This window comes from Staurois parvus, unplaced genomic scaffold (genome assembly GCF_062004578.1).
Source record: "Staurois parvus isolate SC_StPar_1 unplaced genomic scaffold, SC_StPar_1.0 ptg000336l, whole genome shotgun sequence".
Classification (NCBI taxonomy): Eukaryota; Metazoa; Chordata; class Amphibia; order Anura; family Ranidae; genus Staurois; species Staurois parvus.
Window position 1 is genome coordinate 3,985,301 of NW_028318132.1, and position 16,984 is coordinate 4,002,284.

The 16,984-nt window shown below is 38.6% G+C and overlaps 1 protein-coding gene across 2 annotated transcripts in view; it reads left to right on the forward strand.

The window, feature by feature from the left end:
- The window catches only part of MYO18B (myosin XVIIIB), an 810,748-nt gene that overhangs the window by 251,187 nt on the left and 542,577 nt on the right, over positions 1-16,984 (forward strand). The gene's annotated exons all lie outside the window — the stretch shown is intronic.

Sequence of the window (16,984 nt, forward strand, 5' to 3'; positions counted from 1 at the left end):
CTTTATTACAGGTGAGTGATGATTTTTTGTTTCCAGCTAAACTTCATTGAAGTGCAGCTTATTTGTTTTCTTGCAATAATAATAAAAACCTTAAATTAAGTACAGAAGTAGCAACATGTCAGGGTATGGGAGGGAACTTTATATTAGAAGTCGAAGGCTGATTTCCTTGACTTTGGCCAGTGTAAATGGAGCAGGATTTGAGACTAGGCTCTTACTTGTAGTATATGGCCACGAAGAGTAAAAGACAATTTAACATTAGCAAATGATCTGACTATTCACTCACCATGCTTTCTTTTTTTTAAGTATGCTTCACATAGTAAGAATATATTTTTATGTGCAAAAAAGTCACTCCTGAAACTACTTTTAGGACACTCCAATTTAGAGTTTTTCTTCAAAATATCTGTGAAGAGCATTGTCTGAGGATTGGGTAAGGTACATCTTTATTGCCCAGTTCTGGTTATTTTGAAAGTATTGGCTGACATTAATATCACACCTCACAGCACCTTAAGGGAGTTTTGCCGATGTAAATACACTAGTTCCCAGCTTCTGCCATATCTCAAGCATCTTCCTGCTAATAAAACAGTGCAGACCAATCAAGGCCCACTTGGGATAATGGAACAGTGTCCAGTACTGGAAAATTAAGAAAATTACTTTTTACTAACAATTATTTCAATGAGTGTTCAGAAAACAACCATTAACATGATATCAAACATATTTCATTAGGTCTAAGTCAAACAGCAAAACTTGTTTTTTTCAAAGGCTTCAGAAGTGGTAATTAATAATTTGTTGTTTGTCTGGACCCCACTAAATTATTTTCTTCTCTGTCCCCTGATATACATTAGTATTGCATGTTAAAATTTTTAATGCAACCTACAAAGCGCTCAAAACTTGAAAATAGTACTCGTAAGGTAGAAAGGTAAGCAGGCTTTTAATTAAGATGAATAAAATATTCAAAAGAAGGAATAGAACTAGTTTATAATTAAAGGAGCATTAGACTACAGCATCTCTTGGGGTGATAAGTGCACAAGTTTTGGTACAAAATGTGCTCATCGGTAGCAGTGGTCTCTGTTTCAGTTAACATCTTTGCAGCCAGATAAAGGTTTACGCTCAGATATTTTGATTTGTCATATTATAATTTTTAATGCCTAGTAACTGAATAATTTGTCTCTATGATATTTGGAAATACATTTTCAAGATTTTATCTTGTTAGACTTGTGAGCATTCCTCAGACGAAATTATTTTACGACAAGCAGTAACAATGTTCTCTGCTGAAGAAATAGTATTTTGTAACATAAAGTAATAATAATATTAGTAATAAAGTAATAATAATGAGGGAAAATATGGACTACCATGAAATACTCTAACTTATATTTGTTCTCTGATGGATTTCAATTCCCAAATCACAACTGTATTTGATCCCTATTTCCCTCAAGAAAGAGTTAAGCTATTCAGAGGAATATCAGACTATTCGTTATTCAAAATAAAAAATATATCTTTAATTATTGCTGCACAGATATATTTAAACCATACATACACTGAAAACCAGCAAGGCATGTTAACAATTGCATGAAACTTTATATATGGCCTCAGAATTCAATATCTATTTTCAAACAGTATGTCCTCAATATTTATGCAAATTCATTCAGGATGCAGACAACCATATGCAAACGTAAGCAACCAGGTGCATAAGTGACAAATAATTCTAAATGATGTAATGCTCTTATCTAGAGCTGATGGTACTCAACCAAAGATCTCATGGGGCTTCATATTCTCACATACCAGATGACAAATATTGATAGTCATATGGTATTGTATAGATGTAATAGCCTCTGCCAGCAAGGAATAACTGATATTGTGATTGTACAAGAAAGTATACTGAATTATAATCAGCATGCTATCTTGTTTTTATATCATTGGCTCCATCATCAAAACCATAAAAAATACATCCTTGGAGAAACAATATCATGTTTTTGTATTGATTGAATATGTTTCAGAATGAACCTTTAACAATATATTGCTCTGTGTGGACATCAACCCTTGTACATTAGTGGTATACTGTATATTGATAGAGCTCTTCCCTCAATGTTTATAGGCATACATTAATTCAACATTTATGCAACCATAAGGAATTGTTGCTGGGTTCTCTAAATTCCCTTCAGTGCCAAACCAAAAGTGGCACTGGGGTCAGTGAATTTTACACTGCAAATGTCCTTAGAGTATCATTCAAGCATAGATCTATATTTACCTGAAAAAAGGTATAGTGCCTGTAGACCAGATATGTCAAACAAAATGCACAGACTACTTTCCAAAGAGTTTGTGGGTTTCCAGGCAGTGGTGGCACCACCATAGACATCAAATATGGGAAAAGGTCAGCACTAGGGTTGCACCAATACTGATATCGGTATCAGTGCCGATACCGAGTACTTGCACAAGTACTCATACTCGTGCAAATGCTCCCGATACCAAAACCAATACCTTTGTGGTGCGATTTGAGCATATACAAAATGAAGGGGCTCAGATCTCAGTGTAAAGAATTACATTTGTTTTGAACAGAAATGCAGTGCAATTCCTGTTCAAATCGCATGTGGTTTCCTGCACAGCTCCTGTGAGAAACCAGGTTTATCATAGTTAATATTATTAGGTTATCATAGTGACTTTGAGCCTGCGTTTACACAGAAGCATTGTGGGAAACCTTCCTGCATGATGGGTTCCACCAGCTCCGGCTCCCGATCTGACTGTGGACATCGGAGGCTGTGGCTTGGGCTGCCTCCTGCCTTTCCCATGGCTCTCTCTCCCCCCAGCCTACAGTGGTTCCAGCCATCCACTGGACCCCCTCCCCATGCCACCCTGGTCCTGCTGTACCAGATTGCTGATCCCCCGCTGTCACACACCAAAAAGCTGATTCTGTGAATTTTAAACTCTAGTGGTTTTCTCTCCCCTCCTTGCAGTGCTGACAGTACGGACTATGGGAATTTTAATAGGTCAGCACTGTCAAATCCCCAGATCGGTGAAGTGGCTTTTCTCTGTATTACAGCAGGGGATCAGCAATCTGGTACAGCGGGACCAGGGGGATGGGAAGGAGATCCAGTGGATGGCTCGAACCACTGGAGGCTGAGGGGAGAGGGCCACTGGAGGCTGGAGAAAGAGAGCCATGGGAGAGGAAGGAGGAGCCCACGCCACAGCCGTTGATGTCCATAGTTTTACTGGGAGTTGGTGCTCGTGGAACCCGTCATGCAGGAGGTTTCCCGCACCACTCCTGTGTGAACTCAGACTCAAAGTCACTATGACAAGTCTCGGTTCATACAGGAGCTGTGCGGGAAACAGCATGGGATTCAGACAGGAAATGCAATGCATTTCTGTTCAAATCGCATGCAATTCTTTGCAGTGGAATTTGAGCCCATCATTTTGTATGGGCTCAAATCGCACAGCAAAGGTATCGGTGCTCGGTATCTGAGAGTACTTCACTGACAGTATTGGTACTCGTACTCGCCGCTAAATAGCGATGTTGGTGCATCCCTAGTCAGCACTCTAAAGCAAAGTAATAAAGCTCTTTTACTCCATCAAAAAGCAAAAAACTGACATAATATTTCAAAGGCACACAGGTCCCCTTTCTGAAAGCATGCCTAGAGAAAAAAGTCTTGTGTGCAGGAGCATGCTGAGGATGGATGCCTCATGAGGTCGCTGTTATTGTCACATGCTGGGGGTGGATGTAACATGAGTTCGCCATTATTAGCCACCCCCCACCCCCATGGGCAGGAAGCTCAGTAATGCAAAGACTGTAGTTTTACATGTCTCAGCCTTACTGAACAGTCTGGAGTATTTTTGTGTGTACTCCAGCCTCAGTTATAAAATATATATATACCTCTTGCGCTTATATGGAACCCCTAAAAAAGCTGCTCTCACCCAACCTGACCCAATAGGCGTGAAAAATGCAAAAATAACAAATTGGTGAAGCGCTCAACAATGAACTAAATAACACACACTCTATAAAACAATATATATGATCCACACACAGTGCTCAGATACAATCTATCCAATCGTGACCAACCGTGTGAAATAGTAAAAAACAGGAAATCCTGTTATATTACATAACACGTGACTTCTAAAAAAACATACTATAAATTTATATAAAAAATCCCCCTCCTGTCCCAATACTGGGACTAAACAAATAGTGTATCAAGTGAATCCCTTGTTTAGGGACAAATAATACCAGTGTTAAGTGACACAAAAACCCCCTTAAATGTATATAAATCCTTATAAACATACACAAAAAATATATAAAAATAATGTCCAAAAAAACATATAAATGTAAATATAGTCGTGATCTTCACATAATTCATGCAAGTGATGCCGTGAAAAAAGAGTGATCTCCACTCTGGTGAACAAACTCCTCAGAAATGGCCGAAATGGCCCCTCACCTCCAAACCGGGACCACTAAGGGCCAGCACGCTTTTAAGGATCACCTCCCGATCCTAATAGATGTAAACTGGTCCCAGTAGATGAACGCCACACAAGCTTCTTTGTGTACCACCACTCAGCTCCCTCCTGGCACAGGTACCGCAATATAGCTCACCCCCACTCAGGATCATATAGGTGAAACAAAAAAAGATTCTTCCATGGTGCAGTAAGGTTTTTAATCCATAAGATGTTATAAAAAGCAAAATTTACACTCACATGTAGTCTCCAATACACAGATTCTTAAACCTCAAGCATATAGGTGCACTGCATGGGTTTGTAAGGTGTACCAAGATGGCCACCACGCCCGGAAGTGCGCCACCGCATCACGGGAAGTTGCGTACCAACGCAGTGCGTCACATTGTCATGTGACTTCGTCAGGGTATATATATGTCCTACCTTGGTGGTATAGCTGCAAGCTCCCTACTTGTGCACAGCTTCACACTTATCCTAACATCCAAAGTCAGAGCAATAGTACATATCTATTTGATGGCTGGGTATACATGTTCAGTTTTTTTTGTTTAACCAGTGAGTTGAACAAAAAAAAATGACAGATTCTTGCATCCACACAAACATGTGTGATGCAGGGATCTCTCCAACTGAGCTGCTGTATTCCCCAAACTAGAATACACATCAATAAAGAGCAAAAAAGAAGGTGCTAATACCCATGCAGTCACTTATCTGACGAGGTAGAGGGTGCTCCATCCAAAGTTGCTCAGCTGCATGTAACTTTATGAAGAAAACACCACCACTGCCACTGCTTTTAAAATTGTCATTTATTGTAAGGACCACAGTACATGTATTACAAATACAGTAACTTGACGCATAACTATTACTAAAGCATTATAGGCTGAAACGTGTCAACTTACTGTACTTGTGATACATGTACTATGGTCTTAGGTACATATTAAAAAAATTCTAAATATTTAGCTCCCAGACTTGCCCACTGCCTACCAGGATGGTTGCAATTGCTGTCAACCTAATCCCAAGAATAATTTACAGATGCAGATATAACACTTAAGATTTTAAGAGTAAAGGTGGTAGTGCTGATTGTTTTCTTCATCAACATACAATAAAGATCCTAAGTGTTATATCTGCATCTGTAAATTATTCTTGGGATTAGGTTGACAGCAATTGCAACCATCCTGGTAGGCAGTGGGCAAGTCTGGGAGCTAAATATTTAGAATTTTTTTAACATGTTACTAAGTTGGTATTTGGTAGAATAAAAGAGTTCTTTGTGACCTGAATAATGGAAACATTCTGTCTCTTAATTTGAAAATGAATGCTATTAATGCATGAACATTATTTAATCATAACATCTTAAAGTGTAAATGTTAATGATTGATCATTTTTTAAAGTGACTTCATGACAGCCACAGTTTTATTAAAAATCCACCCATACTCTTTAAAGAACTCCTAAAATCAAATATTAAATAGGGGTCATCACTAAAATTGTTCAGAGATTATATTAAACAGACAAGAAGCTAAAAATACTATCATATCATAGAAGAGATTTTGATAAATTATAGACATCCATCTCCTTTATTTTGACAACAACATGAAACTAGACTGCTTGTCAGTGAATCCTATTAAAAATCCTGTTAGCTTTTTAAAACAGCAGCGGGTTTGAGCAAGATCCATTTCATTAAAATCTATTGATTGTTGTTACACATTTGTCTTTGTTGTATAAATCCTGCCTGCCGCAGTGTCAGTACATGTGTGAGCCTTTTGACAAATCCCACTTTAACCAAAGAGTACATTAACATACTGGGGTCATAGATCAACAGTAAAACCATGTTAAATGAGGTTTGCTCCAGGCCTGTCATTACATGACAAGGCTTGTCTTGGAAATTGACATAATTCCCACAATGCATCTGATACATGTGAATCCCAAAATAGCTTAATTTTTAAAGAAGACTATTTTCCCAGCCCATTCCGAGCTTTGTTCATATAATTACACCATCCAACTAAAATCTTCTACATGCTGAAGCCACCTATTTTACCACCAGTTCAGTGGTGCATATATTTATATAATTGATCAATTGTTTTTTTTTCTCTTTATACTAAAAATATGGTAAATTTGATCAAGGAACCATCACATAGATAGGCAAAATATGTGTGCAAAATGTGGAATCTAATGCTGCTAAGGAGATAAAAAATGATAAGAAATCAAAAATGTTACAATTATCAAACAGAAAGTAAGACATTTTCCATTGGGGATGCTTAATTCCAAGGCAGCTGTCAAAGGAGGGATTCCCACACTATATGCCCAGTGGGACTTGGGTGAATAGAAAACAACCACAAAAGGAGTTTTAACCATTCCTTACTCTGTCTAAAAAAATCTTGTTATAGAGATACTTTTTGCAGTATTAGAAAAAAAAATGTTTTCGATCTAAATGGCGATGTTTGACAAGGGTTTATCACAAGTAAAAGAATTTTGATGATGTTGTATGAAAACTGGTATAAAGGATATCCAACAGACACCAGCTTTAAGCTAAAAAAAAAAGTAGAGGAATTGATTTTTCCAATTCGTTTTCTCCTGTTATTGATATTAAATACCATCAGCATTATTAATAGCCTATATAGGGTGGCCACGTTCTAAGAACAGTGGCACACTGAGAATGGTGCCCCTCCATCTCCAAATCTAACTTCCATGAGCCTGATATCAAGAGAGGTTCAGGTACTTATGGTAGCTACTGTATGTGTAAAAATGCAAAGAATAATTTTTAATAGATATGTCATTTTTATATCTGCCAAAAAAGCCAAACATTAATATATATATGGGCTCTGTGAAAATTATCTGACATTATGAATAATGCTTTTTTTTTCCAGTAACAATCAATTTTCTATGCTTATATATAATATAACACATTTATATATTCACATACATATTGTAATTAGGATATATTGTACTGGCTTTGCAGTTTCTAATAAAGGTTTGCCTATTTCCTCTTTTGCATTAAGTCATCTAGCTATCAGTTTGAATTGTGGCCCCTGAAACACATTCTGAAGCTGCATGCCTGAAAGGAACAAGTTCATCTCCTTCCTGACTTTCCCAGATATCGAGCTGCCCTGATATATACAGCTCTCTCAGAATCTGTCTTTTTCATTAAAGCCATCATTTACCAGAAGAATAGAGATAGCAAGCCAAAAAAAAGGACATTTTCTGATCTATATGAGTCAGTGCCCTTGTATTATATTTCCAATTGATTTCTCCGCAGCCTTTAATATTGCAGAATGTCTTACAGGCTTTCAGCATCAAATAGACAAGGGGATGGTTAGCGAACATGTCTGTGAAGACCTCTTGTCTGAATCACATATTCCCCCTGCCATGCACCATTATCAGAGATAAGCTGCTCTCTCCTGAGTGACAAGATAAACAATGGTACTAAGGCATCATGTTGTCATGGTAACAGGGCTTGATTCATCCAGACAGGGCCCGAAAGAGGATCACCAGACAAGAGGAAGGAAGAACGTTCCCATATAATATATCATTTACTACTTGTGTTACATTTTAGCATTGACATCTGGATTTTCCTGTACTAATACTATAAATAGGGATGCCTGTAGCACTAAAGGGAATCTGTCACTAGTAAAAGAACTCCATGACATATGACAGTTCACTAATTAGACAAGGTATTTGCTGACTATTACTGTTGATGCAATGGCAACTTGAATTTAACAAGTAAAAGCAATTTGAAAGTCAGATTCTTGAAGCCAGGTTTCTGTAATAGCAAATAGATTAAAGGAGTTAGTGATAAACAGGTCATTGACAGAGGTGAGTTTCTTACAGACACAGCGGGCATTCCAAAGGGCATAGGAGAAGGGAGGTTGGTTCTAGGAAGAAGAGGAATAGAAAACAGATTGTATGGAAGATGGGAGGTGCTCATTGTGTTGGTCAAAGTTAAGAGATGGTGGCCCAGGATTTGGGGAAATATCTCCTGAAGTTAGGAGAAGTAGAAGGGTGAGAGGGGTAATATGTGTGTGTGACTTATATGGAGGAACAGGTCCCAATTTCCTAGAGGTTTTGTTAGCATGTGGGTTCAAAATTAGCAGGAGTTAGTGAGTGCAGTAGTAAGAAGACAGGAGTGAGAGTGATATTTATATATAAACTCAGCGATGGAGAAAAGGGCTAAAGGAAAGAGAGTCCTGGAGGCTATTTTAGCATGTGGGTTCAGAATTAGCAGGAGTTAGTGAGTTCAGTAATAAGAAGAAGACAGGAGTGAGGGTGATATATATAAGGTGATGGGCAGAGAAGAGGGGTAAAGGAAAGAGAGTTTATGGAGAGAGAACACATCTGTGAGAAGCAGAGAGTGCATGTTACAGAATGGAGAGATTAAGAGGCAGACTGGGAGGAGATGAAGGAGCTGGATTGGGGAACAAGTCATCTGAAATCTGTCTAGTGTTTGCAAAGTAGTTTGCTAGGAATTCTCACTTTTTGCATTTACTGATGTGCATTCACTGAAAAGCAGAGCAGAAGTGCAATACTTAACATATTTTTTGCTCCATAAAACGCACCTGACCATAAGATGCACCTAGATTTTAGAGGAGGAAAACAAGAAAAAAAATATTCTGAACCAATGGACTGTAGACATAGTACAGGAAATGACCAGAGACTGCATATGTACTACAGGAGATGACCAGAGACTGCAGACATAGTACAGGAGATGACCAGAGACTGCGGACATAGTACAGGAGATGACCAGAGACTGCGGACATAGTACAGGAAATGACCAGAGACTGCAGACACAGTACAGGAAATGACCAGAGACTGCAGACACAGTACAGGAAATGACCTGAGACTGCAGACATAGTGCAGGAGATGACCAGAGACTGCGGACATAGTACAGGAAATGACCAGAGACTGCATATGTACTACAGGAGATGACCAGAGACTGCAGACACAGTACAGGAAATGACCAGAGACTGTGGACATAATACAGATGACCAGAGACTGCTGACATACTACAGGAGATGACCAGAGACTGCAGACATAGTACAGGAGATGACCAGAGACTGCGGACATAGTACAGGAGATGACCAGAGACTGCAGACACAGTACAGGAAATGACCAGAGACTGTGGACATAATACAGATGACCAGAGACTGCTGACATACTACAGGAGATGACCAGAGACTGCGGACATAGTACAGGAGATGACCAGAGACTGCAGACATAGTACAGGAGATGACCAGAAACTGTGGACATACTACAGATGACCAGAGACTGCGGACATACTACAGGAGATGACCAGAGACTGCAGACCTTTGGGGAGTGGGGGGGGCGAGTACCTGAATTTGACAGGTACCCACTCCCACTTCTGTGTAGTTGTCCTCCCCCCTCCCTCCTCGTAGTCTTGTGGGACATGTGACAGGTCCCAGAAGACTACAGGGCCATTCACAAAGTGCAGCGCATGCGCAGTGGGCACCCGGCTGTGAAGCTGCAAGCTGTCACAGCCGGGTGCCCACACTGAAGATGCCGGTGCCAGGGAGAGAAGACGGGCAGTGAAAGCAGGATGCTGCTGCACAGAGGAACAGGTAGGACCGAGGAGCAGGTTCTTCTGCACAGTAGAGCCAAGCGGCCAGCCCGATATTCTAACACAGCAGCGGCAGCAGAGGGAATAGTGGGCTGGCCACTCCATATTCGCTCTATAAGATGCACAGACATTTTCCCCCATTTTTGTGGAGGGAAAAAGTGTGTCTTATGGAGTGAAAAATAAAGGTAATTCCAGGTCTAATTAAAGGTAATACTGTATCCAAGATGATAGTTGCCAATGACACCCCTGCCTGTGATTTCCCCTAAAGATGGTCTAAATTTATACTGAGCTGGGTGGGGGTATTACTTGTCTAACAATTAGAAGTGCATAGGAGATACATGGCAAGCAGAGTATACTTCTCACTCCAAAAGTAAACTTCTCACACCAAAGCCCGACTACAAAAGTGCAGGAGGGCAGAGTTCTAAAGATTAAGATGTGCTCATAATTTAGGTGAGACAACAGGAGAGCAAAATAAACATCACAGTAATATAGACAGAGCTAACGATTTTGAAAGCAGCATAGATTACCATTAAGGACATTGATAGTAGTGAATCTACTTCAGTTAGAGATGCATTTTGAAAGCAGCATAGGGTTCCCATTAAGAACATTGATAGTAATGAATCAACTTCAGTTAGAGGTGGATTTTGAAAGCAGCATAGATTACCTATGAGGGGATAGAAAAGAGATATTCAGATGACACAGAATAGAAGTGAAATGCTTAATCCAAGATTAATACTTTATCCAAGATGATAGTTGCCAATGCCACCCCTGCCTGATCCAATATCTTCACTCAGAGGGGAAAGTTGTGTTGGAGATTGCTTAGCTCTCTACAAAGGCTCAGAGCTCCTGGTCAGTGGATCCTCTCTCTCTCCCAGGCTCTGCTCAGTCCCTCCAGAACCTTTCAGAACGGCTCGTACACTCCTTTTTTTCTGGGTCCACCCCCTGCATCCAGGGAGCCTCTCAGAAGGCCACAGTCTGTCTAGTGGGTGGGGTGATGTGTCCTAGAAGCCGCACCCACACTGCACACATTTCCATCTTCATCCATCTCACACAAACATATTGTTGTCTAACAACAAGGTGTCACATACGAGTTCCTTTGAGTTTTCAGATTGCTGAGATATCTCTTTTTATATAAAGTTCAACTAGCCTTCAGCTATATTAAATAAATATATAAATAAATAATAATATATTAAATATAGGATTGAAAGTACAATTTCAGTCTTTGCAGATGGCACCAAGCTATGCAGTGAAATAACGTCCTTACAGGAGGTCTCCAAATTACAAGCCAGCCTCAATGCACTGTTTAATTGGGCAACTTCATGGTAAATATGGTTTAATGTTGATAAATGTAAAGTGATGCACTTGGGGGCTAAAAATATGCATGTATCATACTGTACATACTAGAAGAAGTACAACTGGGGTAATCAAGGGGGGAGAAGGATCTCGGTGTTCTGGTAGATCCTAGGCTTAATAATAGCATGCAATGCCAAGCTGAAGTTTCCAAAGTGAGCAAGATCCTTTCTTGTATTAAAGGAGGTATGGACTGCAAAGAGAAACCATCGTTTTGCCCTTATACAAATAATTTGTAAAACCTCATCTAGAATACACAGTTCGGTTTTGGGCACCAATTCACAAAAAATAGATAATGGAACTGGAGAAAGTGCAGAGAAGGGCAACCAAACTAATAAGAGGCATGGAGGAGCTCAGCTATGAGGAAAGATTAGAGGAACTGAATGTATTCTCTCTTGAGAAAAGGAGATTAATGGGGGATGGGATCAACATGTATAAATACAAAAGTGGTCCATATTGTGAACTTGGTGTAGAACTATTCGCTTTAAGGTCATCACAGACGACAAGGGGTCACTCTTTACATCTGGAGGAAAAGAGCTTTACCCTCCAAATACATAAAGCCTTCTTCTTGTGTACATGAAGGTTTGCTGTGTGTGTGTGTTCTTATTTTCTCTGTGCGTTCAATCAGATGGACTTCGTTTCAACCATACTAACAATGTTACTACAGGTATATGTAATGATAGATGCACTGTCAATGAAACTTCACATTTTTATATACAGTATAATTATGGCCCTATCAGTAAACCTGAGAAATCCAAGGGCTATTGGGTTGTTATGCTGAGCAAATATTTTCACAATCTCTGACCAGCAGTGGAGATCAGGAAATACAGACAAAAATCTGTATTTGGAGACTTGATATGGCTCAATATATCAAAGTTTTGAAGTTGAAGAGTCTGTATGATTGTCAGGAAAGTAGTATTTTCAAAAAGAGCTTAACAATGACAGCTCTTATGGTGGGATTACTTTGAAAAGACTCCATCACCAGACCTCAACTTGTAGAAGGAAATCTTGTAGCAGTAGAGGATAAAAAAAAAACATGTTTTTTTCCCATGTTGTTGTTCATGTAATTTTAATAGGAGTCTGACCACTTTCTGGAACTGTCAATTTCTGCTTGTGCTGCTCCCTGCTCCTGATCCTCCATCTGCTGTTATTATTGGAGACAGCAGGAACCTGTACATTTACTTGTTAGCATACATTTTCAGGTGAGGTCAGTGATTATCTGTGCACCCATGAATTAATTACCCCCTTCCCTCCCAGTCCCAGCAACCTTTTAAATAGGCTATTGCATGGCAAGGTCTGCTTGACTCCATGACCACTGTGATTGACTGTCACAATGATCATATGATCGGGAGCTGGTCCCCCTGGCTCGCGATAATTACTAGAGACCCAGAGCTGTCTTTGATACCTTGGAGGTGTCCCTAGAGGCTTTAATAAATTGTATATATATAGGCAAAAATGTTTTTTTTAAATAGTAGAGAAGAGTTATACCCTCTGTTAAGTTTTTATTACTCTCTCTGTTGTCACTGGGGAGATTAACCACCATGTTTAAACTGGTGACTATTATTACAGAGAAAGAAGTTCAGAGGCCTTCCTAGAACCAAAAATAAAGGGGCATTTTTCAATGGGGAAATTGGTTCCAGGGACAACTGTGTAAGATGGGAATTTCCCTCACTTTCTTCTTCTTTCCTGTTGCAGCTCAGAGACAGGAAGTAAAGAGATATTTCCCCAGTTGTATGCAGACAGCAAAACATAAACTGGTAAAGGTTTTAACTCTTCTCTACAGGATTCATAACTTAATTCATAAAAAAAATGATGTAGCTAAACAAGCACTTACGTGCTCTGCTGTGTTTAGGCTACTGCTTTCAGCATCTCTGCCCTATCAGAAAAATGAGAGGCTCTTTAAATGTCAATAAATTATAGCAAGGGAATAATACAGAGCATCATTCAACCGACATCTTTGAGTTTGGCTAAAGCTGCCTGCTGATATGACATCTGAGATGGCAGCACCCAGCAGCAGTGTTGGCTATTCAATATCATAATATCATCAATAATTGTATAAAGATGCACAAAACATTATTAATTTGACATATAATCTTATAGTAAATTTTGTTTCTATTACAAGTGTGGAGACAGGGTCAACAAACCAGCAGGAAGCATGTATTGAGGGAGTATGTAGGCTGCTTTATTTTTTCTAAAAATGTTCGTTGCTTGGATTCCATGCTGATCCATTGGTTTCAGTACTTTCTGTTACTGATGTGGAACAGATATGCTTGATGTTGCTGCATGATTGTCCTTGGTCACTGACACAAAATATTAAAGCCAAAGACAACAGGTAACCAACTTTTTTTTAGAAGATGGTCAGAAATGGCAACTGACATGATTCAGTACAGGTGTAATTTAAGTGTTGAATAAAGGAGTCCATAAACATCTGCTCTCTTTGCTTTTATCTGGATGATGTCAGGAAATCTTCTTTAGCACAGGTGTGACATTGTGACAAGCTAAGCAGATCTTTCCACCTAAGCCACAATTGTCATCAGCTAAAAGGATTTCAGTAAATTCCTACAGGGGATCCACTGGAGGAAGCAGCTAGAAATGTGGTATTGCAGATTTCTAGTGGATTATATAGAAGTATTAGGAGGATTAAAATAGACTTATGACATTAGTTGGATAAAACGCAAAGCACACCCTGGGGGGGGGGGGATATTCACTCACAAATGTTCTACATAGTGATTGAATGAGCCACAGGGAAATCTGGTAGTTATTATTGGTAGTTGTTGTTTTCTGCATTTGGATGTTTTAAATGCAACTACCCATAAAGATCTGTGTTGTAAGGCAACACAAAAAATCAACTAAACAGAGAAATGTGCAGTTTAAGCTTAGATAAGCACATGTTGTTACACATTAGATATTTCACTGATTAATTCAGCCTATGGTTTTTGAGTAAGCAATGTTCCATGAAATGTGTCAATTTATGTTTGAAGTGGTCATTTTCTATGCCACGTTGCTTAATTTGTTTAGCAATGCACACGTTTCTTTGCCTTTATTGTCATGTTTTTCCTAAAACTAAATGCTGTGTTGCAGTCATCTTATTCCCTTTAGGGTATTAATCATTTACTCATTAACCTCTCACCTAAATTGTCTTCCATTCATGGTAATAGACTAGCAGTTTAGCTTTGAGTTCCCAAGTCACATTGTAATTTCCCTTAATTACCTTCCTTTTTGTACCAACTGGGGTGGAAGTGTGAAGCCTCTTTGTTGGTGACAAGCCAGTGATTTCTTAAGGCTGTTAATTAATGAGTGTAAATTTAACACATTTTGCAGCTATGCAGTCCAGTGCTGATTAGCATGGCTTAGGTTCATATTGACATAGGCCTGACAGAGAAACATCCTCAGTGCAGGTTAGCTTACTCTGCCCAGGCTAAACAGTATTTCTCAAAGTAAACATATATATCAAATCACATATACAGATCTACCATATAGAAAGACAGCTATATGAATATTATACTGAAAATTGCTAGAAAGGTGACCTGAGCTAGGAATGAAAATTAGATTTTGTACTGAAAATCATAGACTGAGCCTTGGATTTCAGCACCAAGGACAGAGACAGAGAGCATTGACTATTCAACAGTTATATAGTATCTACCACACTCACCAGCCACTTTATTAGGTACTCCTGTTCAATTGCGTGGTAACACAAATTGCTAATCAGCCAATCACATGGCAGCAACTCAACGCATTTAGGCAAGTTCAAACCAAGCATCAGAATGGGGAAGAAAGGGGATTTAAGTGTCTTTGAACATGGCATGGTTGTTTGTGCCAAACGGGCTGGTTTCAAAAACTTCTGATCTACTGGGATTGTCACACACAACCATCTCTAGGGTTTACAGAGAATGGTCCAAAAAAAAAAAGAAAATATCCAGTGAGCAGAAATTTTGTGGACAAAAATGTTTTGTGGATGTCAGAGGTCAGAGGAGAATGGGCAGACTGGTTTGAGATGATAGAAAGGCAACAGTAACTCATGTCAGTATGGACTATATTCATATTCTCTGAGGAATGTTTCCAACACCTTATTGAATCTATGCCATGAAGCATTAAGGAAGTTCTGAAGGCAAAAGGGGGTCCAACCTGGTACTAGCAAGGTGTACCTAATAAAGTGGCCAGTAAGTGTATATATCTACACAATTGGCATTAGATATTGCATAACTAATGGGAATTTATATGAATCACTCATAGATTAAGGCAGCAGCAGCAGCAGCACACAGTTTTTTGTTTGATATTTGTTTATTTATTTTGCATTGAAAATCTTCATAACACTTTTGTGACGTTTAGGGAGACATTCGATATTATTGACTCTTCACAGATTTATTTATATAGATATAATTCCTTCAGACACTTTTGGGCCACTATAGTATATTATCACTCCATTGCATGGTATTTTGTGTTCTTATTATATGATATTTACTGTTTATTTTGTTTATATTTTTATATTACCATGCTGTACCAAAAAAATGTTCACTAAATAACTGTTAAAATATACAGTATCTTCAGCCAAAAACAAACATTGTTTTAGGCAGAGCAGAAAAGTGTTAGAAATGCTTTCCTCTATGAAAGCACAATCTTATTAAAACCCTACCCTGAGCAACAAAAAAATCTATCACAGTCTCACTGCAAGGGTTAATAGTGTGTTTTGCCTTAGAGAGAGGAAAAACAATTTTACTTACCTTATCCCTGTGTACTATTGTGTTGATCTCTGTGATTGATCACAGTAATCACATGGTACAGACAGGTCCAATCACAGCTCATCTGTACCATGTGATTAGCTGTGGCCAATCACAGCTAACCACAATAGTAAACACTGAGTAAATCAATTTAATTCAGTAAAAATCATTGCTTATACCAGTGAAATTCACTAGTACAAGCAATCATAATGTGTAAAAAGTAAAAAAATCCTGATCACTTACCCAGTGTAGTACAATGTTACTGATCACAGTATGTTGAAAAATATCATACAAAAAATATAATTAAAAAGAAAAAAAAATATTAAAAATGTATACTGTCGCCAGTCAGTGTCCCTGATCCCCACCACACCAGTTATATGATGAGGATGTACTGCACAGGTAACAGTATGTAAATTTTTTTTTGACACTGTAAGTTGTAAATTGATTCTGTCATTTATGAGGGCATTCAAATAAAAATATAGATTTTGTTTTGAACAGAGAATAATGGTGACAAATCTAGTGTGAAACCATAAAGTAATATCAGGAACACCTTATTTCATAATTCAGCTAACTAGCAATCACAGCAGATCACATGACAATTGTACAAAATGGATGGTTTTCGTTCATGCCATCCATTGTGTACTATTGTGTTGATCTCTGTGATTGATCACAGTAATCACATGGTACAGACAGGTCCAATCACAGCTCATCTGTACCATGTAATTAGCTGTGGCCAATCACAGCTAACCACAATAGTAAACACTGAGTAAATCAATTTAATTCAGTAAAAATTGTTGCTTATGCCAGTGAAATTCACTAGTACAAGCAATCATAATGTGTAAAAAGTAAAAAATCTTGATCACTTACCCAGTGTAGTACAATTAAAAAGAAAAAAAAATATTAAAAATGTATACTGTCGCCAGTC